Source organism: Tamandua tetradactyla, chromosome 2 (assembly GCF_023851605.1).
Source record: "Tamandua tetradactyla isolate mTamTet1 chromosome 2, mTamTet1.pri, whole genome shotgun sequence".
NCBI classification, from domain to species: domain Eukaryota; kingdom Metazoa; phylum Chordata; class Mammalia; order Pilosa; family Myrmecophagidae; genus Tamandua; species Tamandua tetradactyla.
In genome coordinates, this window is record NC_135328.1 from 209,533,487 (window position 1) to 209,556,015 (window position 22,529).

General features: G+C 37.8%; 1 protein-coding gene across 7 annotated transcripts in view; it reads left to right on the forward strand.

Annotated features, from left to right (window-relative positions):
- The window catches only part of FBXO42 (F-box protein 42), a 180,557-nt gene that overhangs the window by 46,065 nt on the left and 111,963 nt on the right, over positions 1 to 22,529 (forward strand). For 2 of the 7 annotated variants that reach the window (XM_077151160.1, XM_077151154.1), the window contains exons 2-3: positions 17,904 to 18,004; positions 18,443 to 20,259. The exons of 1 other annotated variant lie outside the window; for it this stretch is intronic. The gene's annotated coding sequence lies outside the window, so the exon portion shown is untranslated. 4 more of the 7 variants (XM_077151158.1, XM_077151157.1, XM_077151159.1 and 1 more) reach the window with 4 other exon arrangements.

Below are 22,529 nucleotides of genomic sequence, written 5' to 3' on the forward strand. Positions count from 1 at the left end.
TCTTACCCTGTTTCTAACTCCTGCTGAACTCTGTTACCAATGACATATTTCAAGTTTATTCTCGAATGTCCGTTCACATCAGTGGGACCATACAGTATTTGTCCTTTAGTTTTTGGCTGGATTCACTCAGCATAATATTCTCTAGGTCCATCCATGTTATTACATGGTTCATAAGTTTATCTTGTCTTAAAGCTGCATAATATTCCATCGTATGTATATACCACAGTTTGTTTAGCCACTCTTCTGTTGATGGAGATTTTGGCTGCTTCCATCTCTTTGCAATTGTAAATAACGCTGCTATAAACATTGGTGTGCAAATGTCCGTTTGTGTCTTTGCCCTTAAGTCCTTTGAGTAGATACCTAGCAATGGTATTGCTGGGTCGTATGGCAATTCTATATTCAGCTTTTTGAGGAACCGCCAAACTGCCTTCCACAGTGGTTGCACCCTTTGACATTCCCACCAACAGTGGATAAGTGTGCCTCTTTCTCCGCATCCTCTCCAGCACTTGTCATTTTCTGTTTTGTTGATAATGGCCATTCTGGTGGGTGTGAGATGATATCTCATTGTGGTTTTGATTTGCATTTCTCTAATGGCCAGGGACATTGAGCATCTCTTCATGTGCCTCTTGGCCATCCATATTTCTTCTTCTGGTAGGTGTCTGTTTAAGTCTTTTTCCCATTTTGTAATTGGGTTGGCTGTCTTTTTGTTGTTGAGTTGAATAATCTCTTTATAGATTCTGGATACTAGACCTTTATCTGATATGTCGTTTCCAAATATTGTCTCCCATTGTGTAGGCTGTCTTTCTACTTTCTTGATGAAGTTCTCTGATGCACAAAAGTGTTTAATTTTGAGGAGCTCCCATTTATTTATTTCCTTCTTCAGTGTTCTTGCTTTAGGTTTAAGGTCCATAAAACCGCCTCCAATTGTAAGTTTCATAAGATATCTCCCTACATTTTCCTCTAACTGTTTTATGGTCTTAGACCTAATGTTTAGATCTTTGATCCATTTTGAGTTAACTTTTGTATAGGGTGTGAGATACGGGTCCTCTTTCATTCTTTTGCATATGGATATCCAGTTCTCTAGGCACCATTTATTGAAGAGACTGTTCTGTCCCAGGTGAGTTGGCTTGACTGCCTTATCAAAGATCAAATGTCCATAAATGAGAGGGTCTATATCTGAGCACTCTATTCGATTGCATTGGTCGATATATCTATCTTTATGCCAATACCATGCTGTTTTGACCACTGTGGCTTCATAATATGCCTTAAAGTCCGGCATCGTGAGACCTCCAGCTTCGTTTTTTTTCCTCAAGATGTTTTTAGCAATTCGGGGCACCCTGTCCTTCCAGATAAATTTGCTTATTGTTTTTTCTAATTCTGAAATATAAGTTGTTGGGATTTTGATTGGTATTGCATTGAATCTGTAGATGAGTTTAGGTAGGATTGACATCTTAATTATATTTAGTCTTCCAATCGATGAACACGGTATGCCCTTCCATCTATTTAGGTCTTCTGTGATTTCTTTTAGCAGTTTTTTATAGTTTTCTTTATATAGGTTTTTTTGTCTCTTTAGTTAAATTTATTCCTAGGTATTTTATTCTTTTAGTTGCGATTGTAAATGGGATTCGTTTTTTATTTCCCCCTCAGCTTGTTCATTACTAGTGTATAGAAATGCTACAGATTTTTGAATGTTGATCTTGTAACCTGCTACTTTGCTGTACTCATTTATTAGCTCTAGTAGTTTTGTTGTGGATTTTTCCGGGTTTTCGACGTATAGTATCATATCGTCTGCAAACAGTGATAGTTTTACTTCTTCCTTTCCAATTTTGATGCCTTGTATTTCTTTTTCTTGTCTAATTGCTTTGGCTAGAACTTCCAACACAATGTTGAATAATAGTGGTGATAGTGGACATCCTTGTCTTGTTCCTGATCTTAGGGGGAATGTTTTCAATTTTTCCCCATTGAGGATGATATTAGCTGTGGGTTTTTCATATATTCCCTCTATCATTTTAAGGAAGTTCCCTTGTATTCCTATTTTTTGAAGTGTTTTCAACAGGAAAGGATGTTGAATCTTGTCAAATGCCTTCTCTGCATCAATTGAGATGATCATGTGATTTTTCTGCTTTGATTTGTTGACATGGTGTATTACATTAATTGATTTTCTTATGTTGAACCATCCTTGCATACCTGGGATGAATCCTACTTGGTCATGATGTCTAATTCTTTTAATGTGTTGTTGGATACGATTTGCTAGAATTTTATTGAGAATTTTTGCATCTATATTCATTAGAGAGATTGGCCTGTAGTTTTCTTTTTTTGTAATATCTTTGCCTGGTTTTGGTATGAGGGTGATGTTGGCTTCATAGAATGAATTAGGTAGTTTTCCCTCCACTTCAAATATTTTGAAGAGTTTGAGGAGAGTTGGTTCTAATTCTTTCTGCAATGTTTGATAGAATTCACATGTGAAGCCGTCTGGTCCTGGACTTTTCTTTTTAGGGAGCTTTTGAATGACTAATTCAATCTCTTTACTTGTGATTGGTTTGTTGAGGTCATCTATTTCTTCCTGAGTCAGAGTTGGTTGTTCATGTCTTTCCCGGAACCCGTCCATTTCATCTAAATTGTTGTAGTTATTAGCGTAAATTTGTTCATAATATCCTGTTATTACCTCCTTTATTTCTGTGAGGTCAGTAGTTATGTCTCCTCTTCCATTTCTGATCTTATTTATTTGCATCCTCTCTCTTCTTCTTTTTGTCAATCTTGCTAAGGGCCCATCAATCTTATTGATTTTCTCATAGAACCAACTTCTGGTCTTATTGATTTTCTCTATTGTTTTCATGTTTTCAATTTCATTTATTTCTGCTCTAATCTTTGTTATTTCTTTCGTTTTGCTTGCTTTGGGATTAGTTTGCTGTTCTTTCTCCAGTTCTTCCAAGTGGACAGTTAATTCCTGCATTTTTGCCTTTTCTTCTTTTCTGATAAAGGCATTTAGGGCAATAAATTTCCCTCTTAGCACTGCCTTTGCTGCGTGCCATAAGTTTTGATATGTTGTGTTTTCATTTTCATTCGCCTCGAGGTATTTACTAATTTCTCTTGCAATTTCTTCTTTGACCCACTTGTTGTTTAAGAGTGTGTTGTTGAGCCTCCACGTATTTGTGAATTTTCTGGCACTCCGCCTATTATTGATTTCCAACTTCATTCCTTTATGATCCGAGAAAGTGTTGTGTATGATTTCAATCTTTTTAAATTTGTTAAGACTTGCTTTGTGACCCAGCATATGGTCTATCTTTGAGAATGATCCATGAGCACTTGAGAAAAAGGTGTATCCTGCTGTTGTGGGATGTAATGTCCTATAAATGTCTGTTAAGTCAAGCTCATTTCTAGTAATATTCAGATTCTCTATTTCTTTATTGATCCTCTGTCTAGATGTTCTGTCCATTGATGAGAGTGGTGAATTGAAGTCTCCAAGTATTATGGTATATGTGTCTATTTCCCTTTTCAGTGATTGCAGTGTATTCCTCACGTATTTTGGGGCATTCTGGTTCGGTGCGTAAATATTTATGATTGTTATGTCTTCTTGTTGAATTGTTCCTTTTATTAGTATATAGTGTCCTTCTTTGTCTCTTTTAACTGTTTTACATTTGAAGTCTAATTTGTTGGATATTAGTATAGCCACTCCTGCTCTTTTCTGGTTGTTATTTGCATGAAATATCTTTTCCCAACCTTTCACTTTCAACCTATGTTTATCTTTGGGTCTAAGATGTGTTTCCTGTAGACAGCATATAGAAGGATCCTGTTTTTTTAATCCATTCTGCCAGTCTATGTCTTTTGATTGGGGAATTCAGTCCATTAACATCTAGTGTTATTACTGTTCGGATAATATTTTCCTCTAACATTTTACCTTTTGTATTATATATATCATATCTGACTTTCCTTCTTTCTACACTCTTCTCCATACCACTCTCTTCTGTCTTTTTGTATCTGACTCTAGTGCTCCCTTTAGTATTCCTTGCAGAGCTGGTTTCTTGGTCACAAAATCTCTCAGTGACTTTTTGTCTGAGAATGTTTTAATTTCTCCCTCATTTTTGAAGGACAATTTTGCTGGATATAGGAGTCTTGGTTGGCAGTTTTTCTCTTTTAGTAACTTAAATATATCATCTCACTGTCTTCTAGCTTCCATGGTTTCTGCTGAGAAATCTACACATAGTCTTATTGGGTTTCCCTTGTATGTGATGGATTGCTTCTCTCTCGCTGCTTTCAAGATCCTCTCTTTCTCTTTGACCTCTGACATTCTAACTAGTAAGTGTCTTGGGGAACACCTGTTTGGGTCTAATCTCTTTGGGGTGCGCTGGACTTCTTGGATCTGTAATTTTAGGTCTTTCATAAGAGTTGGGAAATTTTCAGTGATAATTTCTTCCATTAGTTTTTCTCCTCCTTTTCCCTTCTCTTCTCCTTCTGGGACACCCACAACACGTATATTTGTGCGGTTCATATTGTCCTTGAGTTCCATGATACCCTGTTCAAATTTTTCCATTCTTTTCCTGATAGTTTCTGTTTCTTTTTGGAATTCAGATGTTCCATCCTCGAAATCACTAATTCTATCTTCTGTCTCTTTAAATCTATCATTGTAGGTATGCATTGTTTTTTCCATCTTTTCTGCTTTATCCTTCACTTTCATAAGCTCTGTGATTTGTTTTTTCAGTTTTTCTATTTTTTTTACTTTTTTTAATTGTGTAGTATTACATATATACAAAGCAAAGAAAGAAAAAAGCAGAAACTTTCAAAGCACTCTTCAACAAGAGGTGAAGAGGACAGATCCCAAAGTTTGTCATGGGCTACCATTCTGTCATCTCAGAGTTTTCCTTCTATCTGCTCCAGAACATTGGAGGCTAGAAGGAATAATGTTTTTTTTATCATAACAATTGATTCTTTCCCTTTTTTGTGAGAAATAACTATATACGAAAAAGCAATAAATTTCAAAGCACAGCACAACAATCAGTTGTAGAACAGATTTCAGAGTTTGATATGGGTTGCAATTCCACAATTTTAGGTTTTCACTTCTATCTGCTCTAAGATACCGGAGTCTAAAAGAAATATCAGTAATGATTCAGCAGTCATACTCATTTGTTAAAATTTACCTTCTCTGTATAAACCATCATGTTTGATCTTTTCCCTACTCTTTAGGGGTATTTGGGCTGTGCCCTATCTGACTTATGTTGGAAGGGGTTGTAAGTAATATGAGATAGGGGGATGGAACTAGAGGATGTTCTGGAGAGGCTGGCCCCTCTAGGTTTCAGGACTTACTTGGTCCAGGGACCCATCTTGGAGGTTGTAGATTTCTGGAAAGCTACACTAGTGCATGGAACCTTTGTAGAATCTTATATAATGCCCTAGGTGTTCTTTAGTATTGGCGGGGATGGTTTTGGTTAGCAAGTTATGATAGTTAGCAGTGTCTAACTGAAGCTTGCACAAGAGTGACCTCCAGAGTAGCCTCTCGACTCTGTTTCAACTCTCTCAGCCACTGATACCTTATTTATTATATACTTCTTTTCCCCCTTTTTATCAGGATGACATTGTTGATCCCATGGTGCTAGGGCTGGACTCATCCCTTGGAGTCATCACCCATGCTGCCAGGGAAACTTTCACCCCTGGAGAAGACCTTGAATTTTCAAGGATAGGCATTGAGGAGACTTGAAAACTTTTAGTCTTAATTTGCATCATGAAGATTAATCATGCAGCAAAATAAGGGTAGTTTAGAGAGTGAAGGAGTCAGGATGTGCAAAAACCAGCTGAACCTCTCTGTTGAAGGCATTTAATTTAGAAGTGATGTGGACAGCATTGGTTTTAATTATGATGAAGATTGACTATGAGAGAAATTTGATGAATAGATGTGAGAGGAAAATGAAAAGGAAAAATATAAAATGACTCCTAGATTTTGAGTCCCATAAACAGGAAGATAAGTGGGTGATTGGGAATGTGATCAGTATGAATTTGATGTTGGTAGTGTAGAAGACAACTGAAAATGGGGAAATGGAGTTCAGGGGAATTCAGGCTAGAGGTAAGTTTTGGAGTTATCTGTCCATCTAAGCAAATGTGTAACTGCATGTGCTTTGCTTGCTAGTCTCATCAGAAGAACATCTCAGTCTTTAACTTCAAAGAACTCATGATCTAGTGAGTCGTTCTTCTAGAGGTTATATTGAAACTCTAGGATTGCCCTAGGAGGAAAATGTGGCTAGGAAAGAGCAGGCAAAAAATGGAGTCTTAGGAACCATCTATTTATTTAGGGGATAAAAGGGGATAAAAGTTAAAGAAGTAGTAGTGCCCAAGGGGAATCAAGAATAAAACTGAATTTGAGAAATAAAATGGTGATAACTAATAATGTTTGACATTTTCAGAAATTCGTTATTGAAAATTTGAAGGTTTGCTGTTCCACACAGTTATGTTGTAAAAGCTGTATAGTTACACAGCTGTCCTCAAGAATCAAGGCTAGTGGAACACAGTTCAACAGTTTTAGGCACTTCCCTCTGGCCACTCCAGAACACCATAAACTGAAAAGGTGTATCTATATAATGCATAAGAATAACATCCAGGGTAACCTCTTGACTGTTTGAAATCTCTCATGCACTGAATCTATTTTGTCTCATTTCTTCCTTCCCCCTTTTGGTCAAGAAGGCTTTTTCAATCCCATGATGCCCAGGTCCCAGCTCTTCCCTGGGAGTCAGGCTCCATGTTGCTAGGGAGATTTACACCCTTGGTGGGGATCATGTCCCACATAGTAGAGAGGGCAGTGAGTTTACCTGCTAAGCTGATTAGGGAGAGAAGCCACATCTGAGCAACAAAAGAGGTTCTCTGGGGCTGACTTGTAGGCATAATTATAAGTAGGCTTAGCTTCTCTTTTGCAGGAATAAGCTTCAAAGGGGCAAAATCCAAGATTGAGGGCTCAGCCTATTGAACTGGTTGTTTTCACTACTTGCGAGAATATCAGGAATTCCCCAGATAGGGAAGTTTAATATTTCCTTCATTCTCCCCAGCCCCCAAGGGGACTTTGCAAATACTTTTTTATTCGCTGCCCACATTACACTGAGATATATCAGAGCATCACACTAACCTGCACAAACTAACAGGATCTCATGCCCTATTCAAGATTCCATGTAATTATGGTGTTCAAGTAAACTAAGCATACAAGTTAAATTAAGTAACATGTTTTTTTGCACCTGTATTAGTTAGGGTTCTCTAGAGAGACAGAATCAACAGGGAACACTTGCAAATATAAAATTTATAAAAGTGTCTCACGTGACTGCAGGAACGCAGAGTCCAAAATCCACAGGGCAGGCTGCGAAGCCGATGACTCCAATGGATGGCCTGGATGAACTCCACAGGAGAGGCTCACCAGCCAAAGCAGGAATGAAACCTGTCTCCTCTAAGTTCTCCTTAAAAGGCTTCCCATGATTAGATTTAGCATCACTAGTTGCAGAAGACACTCCCCTTTGGCTGATTACAAATGGAATCAGCTGTGGATGCAGCTGACGTGATCATGACCTAATCCTATGAAATGTCCTCATTGCAACAGACAGGCCAGCGCTTGCCCAATCAGATAAACAGGTAACACAACTTGGCTAAGTTGACACGTGTCCCTAACCATGACAGCACCAAATTAATATCTCTTCCTTTGGTCTCACACAGAATTTGAAATTTGAAAATATGGACTGTATCATTCTTTACACTTTATTCTGATTTACCTTAGTCCTATCCACATCAGCTTAATTCATATCTCTAGTCAAAGTCTGATCATTTTTTCAGTGTTTTAAACAGTTGTTGAATAGGGTAATGCTGACTTTCATAGCTTCAGTGCTCTAACTCTGAGTCTCAGGTGCCAAATACCTGAAATTTTAGGGAATGACCAGGTTAGATACAAATAGCTCAGTGGCAGTGAGTTAAAGTTTTAAAATATGAATGACCATCTATTTTCAACACTCTGCAATATTGACATTCCTTTGTTCTTCCTCATGTAAAAATATTTTTAAATTTGTACATTTAGTCACTATCATTGTACACTCTAGGCATTCCTAGATTATATCATCTCAGTCTTTATCGTCTTTCTTTCCTTCTGGTTTCATTTGTGCCCCCAGCCTTCCTCCCTCTATTGTTCTCACATTCAGGTTCATTCAGTACTAACATTATCGTGCTACAATTAGGTAGTATTGTGCTATCTATTTCTGAATTTTTACAATATTTCACTCCTGTTGCACAATCTGTATCCCTTCAGCTCCAGTTATCCAAAATCTACCCTATTTCTATCTCTTGATAGCCTCTCTTCTTAACTGAAAATTTCCAAGTTCATTCATTAATGTTCATATCAGTGAGACCATACAGTATTTGTCCTTTTGTTTCTGGCTAATCTCACTCAGCATAATGTCCTCAAGGTCCGTCCATGCTGTTATATGCTTTATGACTTTATTCTGTTTTACAGCTGCATGATATTCCATTGTATGTATATACCACAGCTTGTTTAGCCACTCTTCTGTTGATGGACATTTGGGCTGTTTCCATCTCTGGGCAATTGTAAATAATGCTGCTATAAACACTGATGTGCGAATGTCCGTTTGTGTCCTTGCCCTCATGTCCTCTGAATAGATGCCTAGCAATGATATTGCTGGATCATATGGCAATTCTATATTAGCTTCTTGAGGAACCTCCAAACTGCCTTCCGCAGCTGTTGTACCATTTTACATTCCTACCAACAGTGGATAGGTGTGCCTCTTTCTCCACATCCTCTCCAGCACTTGTTGTTTTCTCTTTTATTGATAATGACTGTTCTCGTGGGTGTGAGATGATACCTCATTGTGATCTTGATTTGCATTTCCCTAATAGCCAGGGAAGTTAAGCATCTTTTCATGTGCCTTTTAGCTATTTATATTTCCTCTTCTGAGAAGTGTCCGTTCATGTCTTTTGACCATTTTGTATTTGGGTTGTTTGTCTTTTTGTTGTTGAGTTGAACAATCTCTTTATATATTCTGGATACTAGACCCTTACCTGAGATATCATTTCCAAACATTGTCTCCCATTGTGTAGGGTGTCTTTTTACTTTCTTGACAAAGTTTTTTGATGCATAATAGTGTTTAATTTTGATGAGTTCCAGGTTATCTATTTCTTTCTTCATGCTTTGGGTATGAGATCTAGGAAACCACCTCCTATTATAAAATTTATAAGATATTTCCCTACATTTTCTTCTGAAAATTTTATCATCTTGGATCTGATGTTTAGGTCTTTGATCCATTTGGAGTTAAATTTTGTATAGAGTGTGAGATATGGATCCTCTTTCATTCGATGTAGAATTGACATCTTAACTATATTTAGTCTTCCAATCCATGAACATGATATGCTCTTCCATTTATTTAGGTCTTCTGTGATTTCTTTTAGCAATTTCTTGTCATTTTCTTTGTACAGGTCTTTTGTCTCTTTAGTTAAATTTATTCCTAAATATTTTATTCTTTTGGTTGCAATTGTAAATGGAATTTTTTTCTTGATTTCTCCTTCAGATTGTTCATTACTAGTGTATAGAAACACTACAGATTTTTGAGTGTTGGTCTTGTAACCTGCCACTTTGCTGTACTCATCTACTAATTCTAATAGTTTTGCTGTGGATTTTTCAGGGTTTTCGAAATATAATGTCCTATCATCAGCAAACAGTGAGAGTTTTACTTCTTTGCAGTTTGGCCTAACCGCTAAACTATCGGGGACCCTCTACTCCTCAGCTTCTCACTGCTTGGTAGACGACACTGCCGCACGCAGAAAAGGGGCTCGAGCCGGGGGTCTGGGTCCAAGGGGTGCGCGCAGGAGACCTCGTTGCGGGTCTAAAGGACTGGAGGCCAAGCCAATTAAGGCATGAAGCGAGGTAGGTAGACGCTTATGCCAGGGCCGCCAGTAGCTAAAGACCAGGAGGCTCGGGTGCCCTGGATTATATACAGTTTGAGGAGAGGCGGAGTTAGGGCGTGGCCTCCAGGGGAGGGTAGCCAATCACACAGGGAGGATGGATGAGTGACTGTGAGCATAGAGATGCTGTTCCTGAGTGTACCCGTAGCAGAGGATGTTGGGTAGGTGGAGGACTAAGAAGAAGACCAATAGGGTTAAAGAGACAAGGCTGCATCATCACTAGTTGCCAGTGAGGCTTGTAATTCAGAGGCATAGAAGAACCGGACGTGCCAAAATGGCGAGGGAGGGAGAGAAGGAGACTAAGCTACCAGGCCAAGAATAAAATTATGCCACACTTCTTCCTTTCCAATTTGGATGCCTTGTATTTCTTTTTCTTTTCTAATTGCTCTGACTAGAACTTCCAACACAATGTTGAATAATAGTGGTGACAGTGGACATCCTTGTCTTGTCCCTGATCTTAGGGGGAAAGTTTTCAGTTTTTCTCCATTGAGGATGATGTTAGCTGTGGGTTTTTCATATAGTCCCTTCATCATTTTGAGAAAGTTCCCTTCTATTCCTATCCTTTGAAGTGTTTTCAACAAGAAAAGATGTTGAATTTTGTCAGCTGCATTTTCTGCATCAATTGAGATGTCGTGTACTTTTTCTACTTTGATTTGTTGATATGGTGTATTATATTAATTGATTTTCTTATGTTGAACCATCCTTGCATACCTGGGATGAATCCTACTTGGTCATGGTGTATAATTCTTTTAATGTGCTGCTGGATTCGATTTGCAAGAATTTTGTTGAGGATTATTGCATCTTTATTCATGAGAGAGATTGGCCTGTAATTTTATCTTCATACAATATCTTGGTCTGTCTTTGGTATGAGGGTAATGTTGGCTTCATAGAATGAGTTAGGTAGCCTTCCCTCCTCTTCAGTTTTCTTGAAGAGTCTGAGCAGGATTGGTACTAATTCTTTCTTGAAATGTTTGGTAGAATTCACATGTGAAGCCGTCTGGTCCTGGACTTTCCTTTTTTGGAGCTTCTTAATGACTGATTCAGTTTCTTTACTTGTGATTGGTTTGTTAAGGGAGTTTTTTTCTTCTTGAGTCAGTCTTGGCTATTCATGCCTTTCTAGGAAGTTGTCCGTTTCATTCACCTTGTCTAGTTTATTAGCATAAAGTTGTTCATAGTATCCTCTCATTACCTCCTTTATTTCTGTGGGGTCAGTGGTTATGTCTCCTCTTCCATTTCTGAGTTTAGTTATTTGCATCCTCTCTCTTCTTCTTTCTGTCAACCTTGCTAAGGGGCCATCAGTTTTATTGATTTTCTCATAGAACCAGCTTCTGGTTTTGTTAATTTTCTCCATAAATTTTCATGTTCTTAATTTCATTTATTTCTGCTCTAATCTTCTATATTTCTTTCCTTTTGCTTGCTTTGGGGTTTGTTTGCTGTTCTTTCTCTAGTTCTTCCAAGTGGACAGTTAATTCCTCCATTTTTGCTCTTTCTACTTTTTTGATATAGTTATTTAGGGCAATAAATTTACCACTTAGCACTGCCTTTGTTGCATTGCATTAATTTTGATATGTTGTGTTTTCATTTTCATTTGCCTCTACATATTTAATGATTTCTCTTGTAATTTCTTCCTTGACCCACTGGTTGTTTAAGTGTGTGTTGTTGAGCCTCCATGTAATTGTGAATTTTCTGACCCTCTTCCTGTTGCTGATTTCTGACTTCATTCTTTTATGATCTGAGAAGGTGTTTTGTATAATTTCAGTATTTTTAAATTTATTGAGACTTGTTTTGTGACCCAGCATATGGTCTGTCCTTGAGAATGATCCATGAGCACTTGAGAAAAAGGTGTATCTTCTTGTTGTGTGGTGTAATATTCTATAAATATCTGTTAAGTCTAATTCATTTATTATATTATTCAAATTCTATTTCTTTATTGATCCTCTGTCTAGATGTTCTGTCCATTGATGAGAGTGGGGAATCGAAGTCTCCACCTATTATGGTAGATGTATCTATTTCTCTTTTCTGTGTTTGCCTCATGTATTTTGGAGCATTCTGGTTCAGTGCATAAATATTTATGATTGCTATGTCTTCCTGTTGAATTGTTCCTTTTATTGATACATAGTATCCTTCTTTGTCTCTTTTAATTGTTTTATGTTTGAAGTCTTATTTGTTGGATAATAGTATAGCTACCCCTGATTTTTTCTGATTGTTGTTTGCATGAAATATTTTTTCCCAACCTTTCACTTTCAACCTATTTCATCCTTGGATCTAAAATGTGTCTCCTGTAGACAGCATATAGTTGGGTCCTGTTTTTAAATCCATTCTGCCAGTCTGTGTCTTTTGATTGGAGAGTTGAATCTGTTAACATTTAGTGTTATTACTGTAAGGTCAGTACTTTCTTCTACCATTTTGTCTTTTGGATTTTATATGTCATATCTGATTTTTTTCTCTTTTTACCTTTACTATATCTTCATTTCTACACTCTTCTTTATACTCTGTCTGCTGACTTTCCCTATCTGTCTCTAGTGCTCCCTTTAGTATTTCTTGCAGAGCCAGTCTCTTGGTCACAAATTTTGTCAATGACAGAATTTGTCTGAAAATTTTTTAATTTCCCCCTCATTTTTGAAGGACGGTTTTGCTGGATATAGAATTCTTGCTTGGCAGTTTTTCTCTTTTAGTGTCTTAAATATATCATACCACCGTCTTCTCACCTTCATGGTTTCTGCTGAGAAATCTACACATAGTCTTATTAGGCTTCCCTTGTATGTGATGGATTGCTTTTCTCTTGCTGCTTTCAAGATTCTCTCTTTCTCTTTGACATCTGACATTCTGATTAATAAGTGTCTTGGAGTATGTCTGTTTGGATCTTTTCTGTTTGTGGTATGCTGCACTTCTTGGATCTGTAATTTTAAGTCTCTCATAAAAGTTGGAAATTTTTCAGTCATTATTTTCTCCTTTAGTTTTTCTCCTCCTTTCCCCTTTACTGCTTCTTCTGGGACACTCACAACATGTATATTCATGTGTTTCATGTTGTCATTCAATTCCCAGGGTCCCTGCTCATTTTTTTCCATTCTTTTCCCTATGTTTTCTTTTGCTTGTTGGATTTCAGATGTTGTCCTGTCCTCCAGTTCACTAATCCTATCTTATGCCTCTTGAAATCTAACATTGTAGGTTTCCATTTTTTTCATCTCTTCTCCTGTGCCTTTCATTCGCATAAGTTCTGTGATTTGTTTTTCAGACTTTCGATTTCTTGTTTTTGTTATTTCCTTGCCTTCATTGTATCCTCCTCAGTTCATTGATTTGATTTTTTTTAAATTTTTTTATTAATCAAAAAAAAAGAAAAGAAATTAACACAACATTTAGAAATCATTCCATTCTACAAATGCGCTCAGTAATTCTTAGTATCATCACATAGATGTATGATCATTATTTCTTAGTACATTTGCATCGATTTAGGAAAAGAACTAGCAAAACAGCAGAAAAAGATATAGAATGTTAATATAGAGAAGAGAATTAAAATAATAATACTAATAATATATATATATATATATAAAGGAAAAAGAAAAAAACAAAAACAGAAGATACAAACACACAAACAAACAAACAAAAAACCATATTTCAGGTGCAGCTTCATTCAGTGTTCCAACCTAGTTACATTACACTTAGGTATTATTGTGCTGTCCATTTTTGAGTTTTTGTATCTAGTCCTGTTGCACAGTCTGTATCCCTTCAGCTCCAATTACCCATTATCTTACCCTGTTTCTAACTCCTGCTGGTCTCTGTTACCAATGATATATTCCAAGCTGATTCTCGAATGTTGGTTCACATCAGTGGGACCTTACAGTATTTGTCCTTTAGTTTTGGGCTAGACTCACTCAGCATAATGTTCTCTAGGTCCATCCATGTTATTACATGCTTCATAAGTTTAGTCTGTCTTAAAGCTGCATAATATTCCATCGTAGGTATACGCCACAGTTTGTTTAGCCACTCGTCTGTTGATGAACATTTTGGCTGTTTCCATCTCTTTGCAATTGTAGATAATGCTGCTATAAACACTGGTGTGCAAATGTCCGTCTGTGTCTTTGCCCTTAAGTCCCTTGAGTAGATACCTAGCAGTGGTATTGCTGGGTTGTAATCCATTCTGCCATTCTATGTCTTTTGATTGGGAAATTCAGTCCATTAACTTTTAGTATTATTACTGTTTGGATAATATTTTCCTCTACCATTTTGGCTTTTGTATTATATATATCATATCTGATTTTCCTTCTTTCTACACTTTACTCCATACCTCTCTCTTCTGTCTTTTTGTATCTGACTCTAGTGCTCCCTTTAGTATTTCTTGCAGAGCTGGTCTCTTGGTCACAAATTCTCTCAGTGACTTTTTGTCTATAAATGTTTTCATTTCTCCTTCATTTTTGAAGGACAATTTTGCTGGATATAGGAGTCTTGGTTGGCAGTTTTTCTCTTTTAGTAATTTAAATATATCATCCCACTGTCTTCTAGCTTCCATGGTTTCTGCTGAGAAATCTACACATAGTCTTATTGGGTTTCCCTTGTATGTGACAGATTGTTTTTCTCTTGCTGCTTTCAAGATCCTCTCTTTCTCTTTGTCCTCTGACATTCTAACTAGTAAGTGTCTTGGGGAACGCCTATTTGGGTCTATTCTCTTTGGGGTGCGCTGCACTTCTTGGATCTGCAAATTTAGGTCTTTCATAAGAGTTGGGAAATTTTCAGTGATAATTTCTTCCATTAGTTTTTCTCCTCCTTTTCCCTTCTCTTCTCCTTCTGGGACACCCACAACACGTATATTTGTGCGCTTCATATTGTCATTCAGTTCCCTGATCCCCTGCTCAAGTTTTTCCATTCTTTTCCCTATAGTTTCTGTTTCTTTTTGGAATTCAGATGTTCCATCCTCCAGTTCACTAATTGTAGCTTCTGTCTCTTTAGATCTACCATTGTGGGTATCCATTGTTTCTTCCATTTTTTCTTCTTTGTCCTTCACTCCCATAAGTTCTGTGATTTGTTTTTTCAGATTTTCTATTTCTTCTTTTTGTTCAGCCCATGTCTTCTTCATGTCCTCCCTCAATTTATTGATTTGGTTTTTGAAGAGTTTTTCCATTTCTGTTCGTATATTCAGCATTAGTTGTCTCAGCTCCTGTATCTCATTTGAACTATTGGTTTGTTCCTTTGACTGGGCCATATCTTCAATTTTCCGAGCGTCATCCATTATTTTCTGCTGGTGTCTGGGCATTTGATCAGATTTCCCTGGGTGTGGGACCCGGCTGGTTGAAAGCTTTTTCTGTGAAATCTCTGGGCTCTGTTTTTCTTTTCCTGCCCAGTAGGTGGCGCTCATGGCGCTCGTCTGTCTGCACGGCAGTCGGCCCGGGAAACCGCGCGTGGAGGGGGGGGGGTCGCTGGCCGCTGCGGCTTGGGAGAGTGCCGGTCCTAATTGCCCAGCTGGCCCGAAACGCCAAGCGTGACGGGAGGGCCCCGCTATCCAACGTTCCCAGTCAGACCGGGGAGCCACGTGCGTGGAGGGGACCCCAGTCGCCAGCCGCCCCGGCCGGGAAAACGCGCGCCCCTCGGGTATCTCACCGCAGCAGATTCTCCGTGCCCGTTCAGCTGTTCCAGAATGGGGTACGCTGTCTTTTTGGTCTCTGTCGTGACTCCGGGAGCTGTTTCGTATTGTTTCTGTTTCTTTAGTTGCTTTTCTGGAGGAGGAACTAAGACCTGCGCATCTTACTAAGCCGCCATCTTCTCCGGAAGTCTGATTTGATTTTTGATGAAGTTTTCCATGTCTGTTTGAACATCCTGAATTAATTGTTTCAACTCCTGTATCTCATTTGAATTGCTGGTTTGTCCTTTGACTGGGCCATATCTTCAATTTTCCTGGTATGATTTGTTATTTTTTACTGTTGTCTAAACATTTAATTTCCTTAATCAGTTTATTCTGGTGATTGTTTTCAGTTTTTTACCTAGGATTTTCTAGCTGGATGACTTTGTTGTCTACCTGTTCTTTGACATTCAGTTCAGATTATTCTGAACCTCTAGCTTAGGTTTTGTTTTACAGATCAGAATTTTTCAGTTCCTGTTTTCTTGCTTCTTACCCTGCCTGTATGGTGTCTTTCCCCCCACCCCTCTTAGGAGGGTCTACTTAGGTATTATATACCCAGTCAGATTTTCCCAAACCAAACTGGCCTCCTCTCAGGAGGTAAGAGTCATGTGTGGCAGTTTTCCCTGAGGGTGAGACCCAGCAAGTTGAAATACTTTCCTATGAATCTTCTAGACTCTGTGCTTTTCCTATCCTGCCTAGTATGTCCCTCTTGTCTGCCACCAGGTCCCACCAGTGATAAAATGATGCGGTACCTTTAACTTTAGACTCTCCCTGCTGGGGCATGGTTGAAACAGTGGACTGGTTGTAGACTGGCTTTACTTGCTCCAGTTTTCCAGACCCTGGGCTCAGAATTCCTTCAGGGAGAGATTGTACCTCAGCTGGGCCCCACCCCTCTCCTGGGTGAAGGTTCAGCTTTTATGGAATGACTTCCTTTCCCCTGACAACCTCTTTGCCTCTCAGACAAGCTTCATTCCACTCTTGCCTGGAGTAGTTGGAGCCTGAGAAAGCCTTGCAGTTGTATGCAAAGAGCAGTCAAGCCCTAGCAACATAGCCAGAAAAAAAAAAAGAAAAAAAAAAATCCTTTTGAGAGCAAGACCCCAGTTCCTCGGGCTTGCCAATCAAGAGCTTAAGTTGGTATGTTGCTCTTTGTATCTCCAGGTCTTATGTGCCCCCTCCTTTCCTTCAGGGCCCAGATCTTGTCAGGTATTATTATTATTTTTTTTACATGGGCAGGCACCGGGAATCGAACCCGGGTCCTCGGGCATGGCAGGCAAGCATTCTTACCTGCTGAGCCACCATGGCCCGCCCATTGTCAAGTATTTTGTGCTGTCCAATCTGAAAAACCTCAGTTCTTTTTTTTTTTTTTTTTTTTTTCTTTTTCCTTCAGCCCTGCCCTCCCTGTGCCAGGGCAAAAACCAGCAACTTCAGCTTTTACTTGAGGTTCAGCTGAGCTGGGGTCTATTTTTAGTAGTCAGAATTTGTTAATTAATTCCAGAATTGGAGCTTGGTTGAGGTCAACCCCTTTCTGTTAGTAAAGTCTCCTTCTTTCCCCTCTGGGTAACAGCCTGTGAGGGAGGTGCACTGCTGTCCACAGTTTGGGGGACTCATGTTTCTGGGTGGGATCACAGCTGGTCTGGCTTGTCCTGACTGGTGTACACTTTGTGTCCAGTCACTGTTGTGGCCCCAGCAGTTGTTCTTACTGTTCCTGGCTATTTACTAGCTGCTCTAGAGGATGAACTAAATTCCACACCTCACTAAGCCCTGCCTTTTTATTTGTTCATTTTCCCCTGTGCTATTGATTTATTGGGAAACTAAGTCATTAGATCTGTAGAGGCGAACATTCTGGATTTGTCCAGTTGCCTCCTTATGGTATCATTTACCTAAGTCTAAAAACATGGTTAAATTAACATTTTAAAGCAAGAATACCTCACAGTTGGTGCTGCCCACTTTCCTTTGCTTTACGTCATGAGGCACAAAAAATTTCTGATTATCTTACTTTTAGATGTGCAAAGATTGAACACTACATTTGGGATACTAGCCTGATGTCTATTTTAGAATGTTTTCTACCAATATTTTTAGGTGTTTACAAAGTGTTACTCTGACATCCTTTCTTTAGCTAAATGGAATTCCTCACAAAGAAGACTTTCCCACATTAACTATTTGCTTACTCTTATGGTTAGTATAAGAAAAACAGGATAAGGGCTTGTTTCCTTTTACTTATCAGGTTTTATAGTAGTTGTGAATAGTTCCCTAGCAGCCTCCCCTCATAACCAGTAGTTTTCTTTAGTCAACATGTGCTTACGGTTTTTATATATTTGAAGTGTTCAAATTCACAGTAGTGTTTTTTTTTTTTGAATCTTAGGTCGTTTCTACTTAGATCTGTGAAAGTGTCTTCAAGTTGGCCGCATTACCTCACTGTTCTTGAATAGTCACCTTAATTTCTGCCACTACAAAATATCCCAGGTTTGTCTTGAATGTTTCTTGCCCCAATAATAGAAACAGCCATTTTTCCAAGAAGACCTGCTTCATTTTAGTGGGAAATTAAATTAATAAAACTATAATCTAAGGCTGGGGAAATACTTTCTTTTAAGTGAGAGAGAAAAAAAAAATGAGTTCCTACTGATGTTTCTGATTCAAATGTAAGATTACAGTGTTTTCACATAATCTCTTTAATTTTATATGTGTATCTCTTTTAAGCTGAAAATTCTTGGTTAAGATATTATAATTACTTGTTTGCTTTTTACCCAATACTATATCTATATTAGTTTCAACATAATAATGACCATATTGTTACTACAAATAGGACTATTAAATTCAGTTTGATATCTTCATAGCTTTTTTTTTTCCCATTCTTAAAAAATAACTCACTAAGGGTATGTGGTCAAAATACTGTATTTTCAGGCAGAGTGACACACTTTGGGGCTCCATCCCTCCACAGAAGCTTTGAACATCCAGCAAGAACTGGCACAAACATCTTAGAGTATCAGAAAATAGTTAAAGGACTGCAATAACAGGGTGAATGCTAAATCAAGAGGACTACTTATATGCAGGAGGCTCTTGTGGTGCCCTGGTTACCCTTTCCCAACCCCTTACTGGCTTGACATGAATTTGGTCTAGGCTCCCAATGCAGATCCTTGTCCTAGTTCTAGAGGAAACAGAGTAACTCTTGTGCCCATAGAAGTGCACATGTCTGGGCCAGTCTGTCTGATGGTAGCCTAAGGCCTCACCATCCCAGAACTTGCTGTGTGTATGGAAGGCGACTTACTGAACTCTTCTGCAGAACACTTTGGGAGAACAGTCAAGTGGTGCTACCTGGGGCAAGGGATTGCTGCCTGTGGGATGTACAGTGCAGTGCCCACAAACATGAGGAATTGTTTCCTGGGAAGATGGAACAATCATATCCATGTAAATGGAGGAATTCCCAGGGCCGCATGCATGTGCTCAATATAAAACACATGTGCAGAAATCATCATGGCAGCCCCTTCACTTTGGCCTCAACCGGTTCTCTAAACTCATTGTATGGTTAAACCCTGAAGAGAGCACTTACATAGGTCAGCCTGTAAAGACTGAGAAAAGTATTTTCTTTGTTTCCTTATTTTTTGTTTTTGTTTAGCTCCTGGTAGTTGACGAAAGCTCTGTCGTAACACTGGCTGGATTCAAGTTTAAGGAACAGATGCCGTAGAGTCTAAATTTCAGCAGTATTTAATGTAAAATATAAAATGTCCGTGTTTCAACAAAAGATTACAAATGTCCTTGGAAAAACAGTAAATGATAGCCCAGGCAAAGGAGAAAAATGAAGCATTATAAACTGTCAATGAGGAAGAACGGACCTGGACATATCAAGCAAAGACTTTTTGAAAATGGTTCTAAATATACTCAGCTAAAGGAACTGAAGGACAAATAACTAAAGAAAATCAGGAAAATGATTGATGAACAGAATGAGAATTGAATAGAGAGATGGAAGTTATGAAAAGAAACTGAAGAGATCTGAAGGCCGCAGGATGAGAAATTTAAAAGTACTTGGAGAGGATCAGTAGCAGAGTGGAACTGATAGAAGAAAGAATCAGTGAACTTGAGGATAAGACAATTGAAATCTTCCATTCTGAAGAGCAGAAAGAATGAAGAATGAAGAAAAGTGAATAGAGCTTGAGGGACCTGTGAGACACCATCAGCCATATTAACATACATACTGTGGGAGTCCCAAAAAGAGAAGAAAGAGAGAAAGGGGGAAAATGTTCAAGGAAATAATGGCTGAAAACCTCCCGAATTTAATGGAAGAGATGGATATATACATCTAAGAGACTCAATTAACTCCAAATAGAGTTATAATAATTATACCCACACTGTGGTTTATTATAATCAAGCTGTTTAAGGCCAAAGAAAAAGAGAGTTCTGAACATTGTAAGAGAGAAGTACCAAGAACATACAAGGATGTCTCAGTAAGAGTAAATTTCTCATTGGAAACTATGGAGGCAAGAAGGCAGTGGAATGACATCTTTAATGTGGTGAGATTAAAAAACTGCCACCCAAGAATTCTGCTTCTGGCAAAACTGCTTTTCAAAACTGAGGGAGAGATTAAAACATTCTCATTTAAACAACACCTGAGGGAATCTGTCACCACTAAACCAGCTCTATAAGAGATACTGAACATTTCTGCAGGTTGAAAGGAAAGGACCGTAACTATAGATGAAAGCCACATGATGAATTAAGTATCTCTGGTAAGGATAATGACAGAGGTAAATATAAATGCCGGTAATGTACGTTTGGTTTGTTACTCCACTTTTTACTTCCTACAGGATCTAAAAGTCAAATCCATAAGCTTTAATTAGAAATCAGTGGTTTTGGACTCATAATGTATAACATGTAATTGTGACAGTTACATAAAGGTGGGGGGATGGTGGTGTATAGGAACAGTTTGTGATACTACTGAAGTTAAATTGGTATCAAAGCAAACAGTGTGGGAACTCTGTATTTTATGTATGATTTTTCTGTAAACCTACAACTTCTCTAATTAAGAAAAAAAAGGATTGTAACAAATATGGGATGCTAAATTTAAGCCCCATGGTAACTACAAAGAAAATATTGGAGATGTACAAGCTCATAGAAATGGAAATTAGAGTACAGGTTGCCAGGGTTGGGGGGAGGGGAATGAGGAATTAATGTAAAATCGGTGTAAGATTTCTGTTTTGTGGACATTGGAAATTTTAATAATGGGAGGTGATAAGGGTACTGCAACACAGTGACCTTGAGTCACCACACTGAGTGTCATGCTTAGGAGTGGTTGAAATTGGAAAGTTTACATTGTGTATATATTTCCACAACCACAAAACGAAGAGCAGCTAAAGAGTCAGTGACAAAAGCAGTTCACTATCCTGAGTGGCATCTTGCAAGGAACGAGAGAAGGGTCAAAAGAACATGATTGGGACATATGAAAAAATTGGAATATAGATTATTAACTTTTTTGAACTATTAGTCCTAGTTATCTTGAACTTGATAACTGCACTTAAGTTGGATACATAGGTGAATATCCTTGTTCTCAGGAAATGTACATGGCAGTATTAAGTATTTGTGGAGCATGATATATACAGTATTCAGGAACTTGATTGATAAATTGATAGATGGATGGATGGATTGACAGATTGATAGATATGGCAAATGTGGATATCTTGGGGGAGATAGGAATATGTTGGAGTTTGCTGTATGGGGTTTAAATTATATTTGTCTTATAAGCCTAAAATTGTTACAGAATAAAAATGATAAAATTAAGTATATATTTGTATATATTGTATTTTAAAGTCACTTGAACTAATTCTTCTCACTGTGTTGTTATGCTACCAACTTAATATCAAATTGCAAAACTTTTTAAAAAAACTTTTTCTTCTTAATCTTAGGATTACTGTTTACCCTTCTAAAATGCCATTTACCAGGGGTTTGATTTTATCCAAAGAATTTCATTGTGTAGAGTGAAAGTACTTTTGAATGTTTCTGCATACCTGTTTGCATGGTCTGTCTTCATGAACTCTGTTTACCTACCATAACTTCAGTCCGAAATTTCAGTTTCTAGTGTGCCGCTTAAAAGAAGTAACAGAGGAGTAGATAATTCTTAACAACCTAGGTGTTATCTTTCTATTGTATGGTAATCATATTGTATGGGTGGGAATTTTGTATGTGTATGTCAATTTTATTTTATAATTTCTAAACTGTTCCAGAATAATAATTGAAAAGCAGTGAAATTGGGGGCAGGCTCTGGGAATTGAACCTGGGTCTCCAGCTCGGCAGGCAAGAATCCTTGCCACTGAGCCACCGTTGCACCACCCTATTTGTTTTTTGTTTTTTACCCCATTTGTTTTTATATTATATTCTTACTTGTAGGATTCTTTTAAAGAATACATAAAAGCTGTTCAAAATGGGCTGCAATAACGGAATATTCACATGGAAAAATAATGAAATGTGACCCTACAATACAGCATACACAAAAAAAGTAAACTGTTTAGAATAGACCATGTGATGGAACTTTTGCTGCAAGCACCAGTAAGGTGTTGTTAGGTATTAGCTTTATCTATAGAGTTAATTTCAAATAAAATATAAATTTTTGTCTTCCACACATTTCTTTCTTCTTGGTGGCTGAATTTAATATTATAAACTTTTAAAAAATATATTGGGCGGGCCACGGTGGCTCAGCAGGCAAGAATGCTTGCCTGCCGTGCCAGAGGACCCAAGTTCGATTCCCGGTGCCTGCCCATGTAAAAAAAAAAGAATATATATATATATATATATATATATATATATATATATATATATATATATATATATATATATATATATATATATATATATTTATTTATTTATATCATGCCCAGTCATCACTTATTTTTAATACAAATAGTACAATATGTTGCATTTTGAAACTGCTGGTGGATTTTTTTAAAACCATTTAGTTGATATAGTATGCAAAATAGATTTCCCTGAGGTTATAGCAAATTTAAAG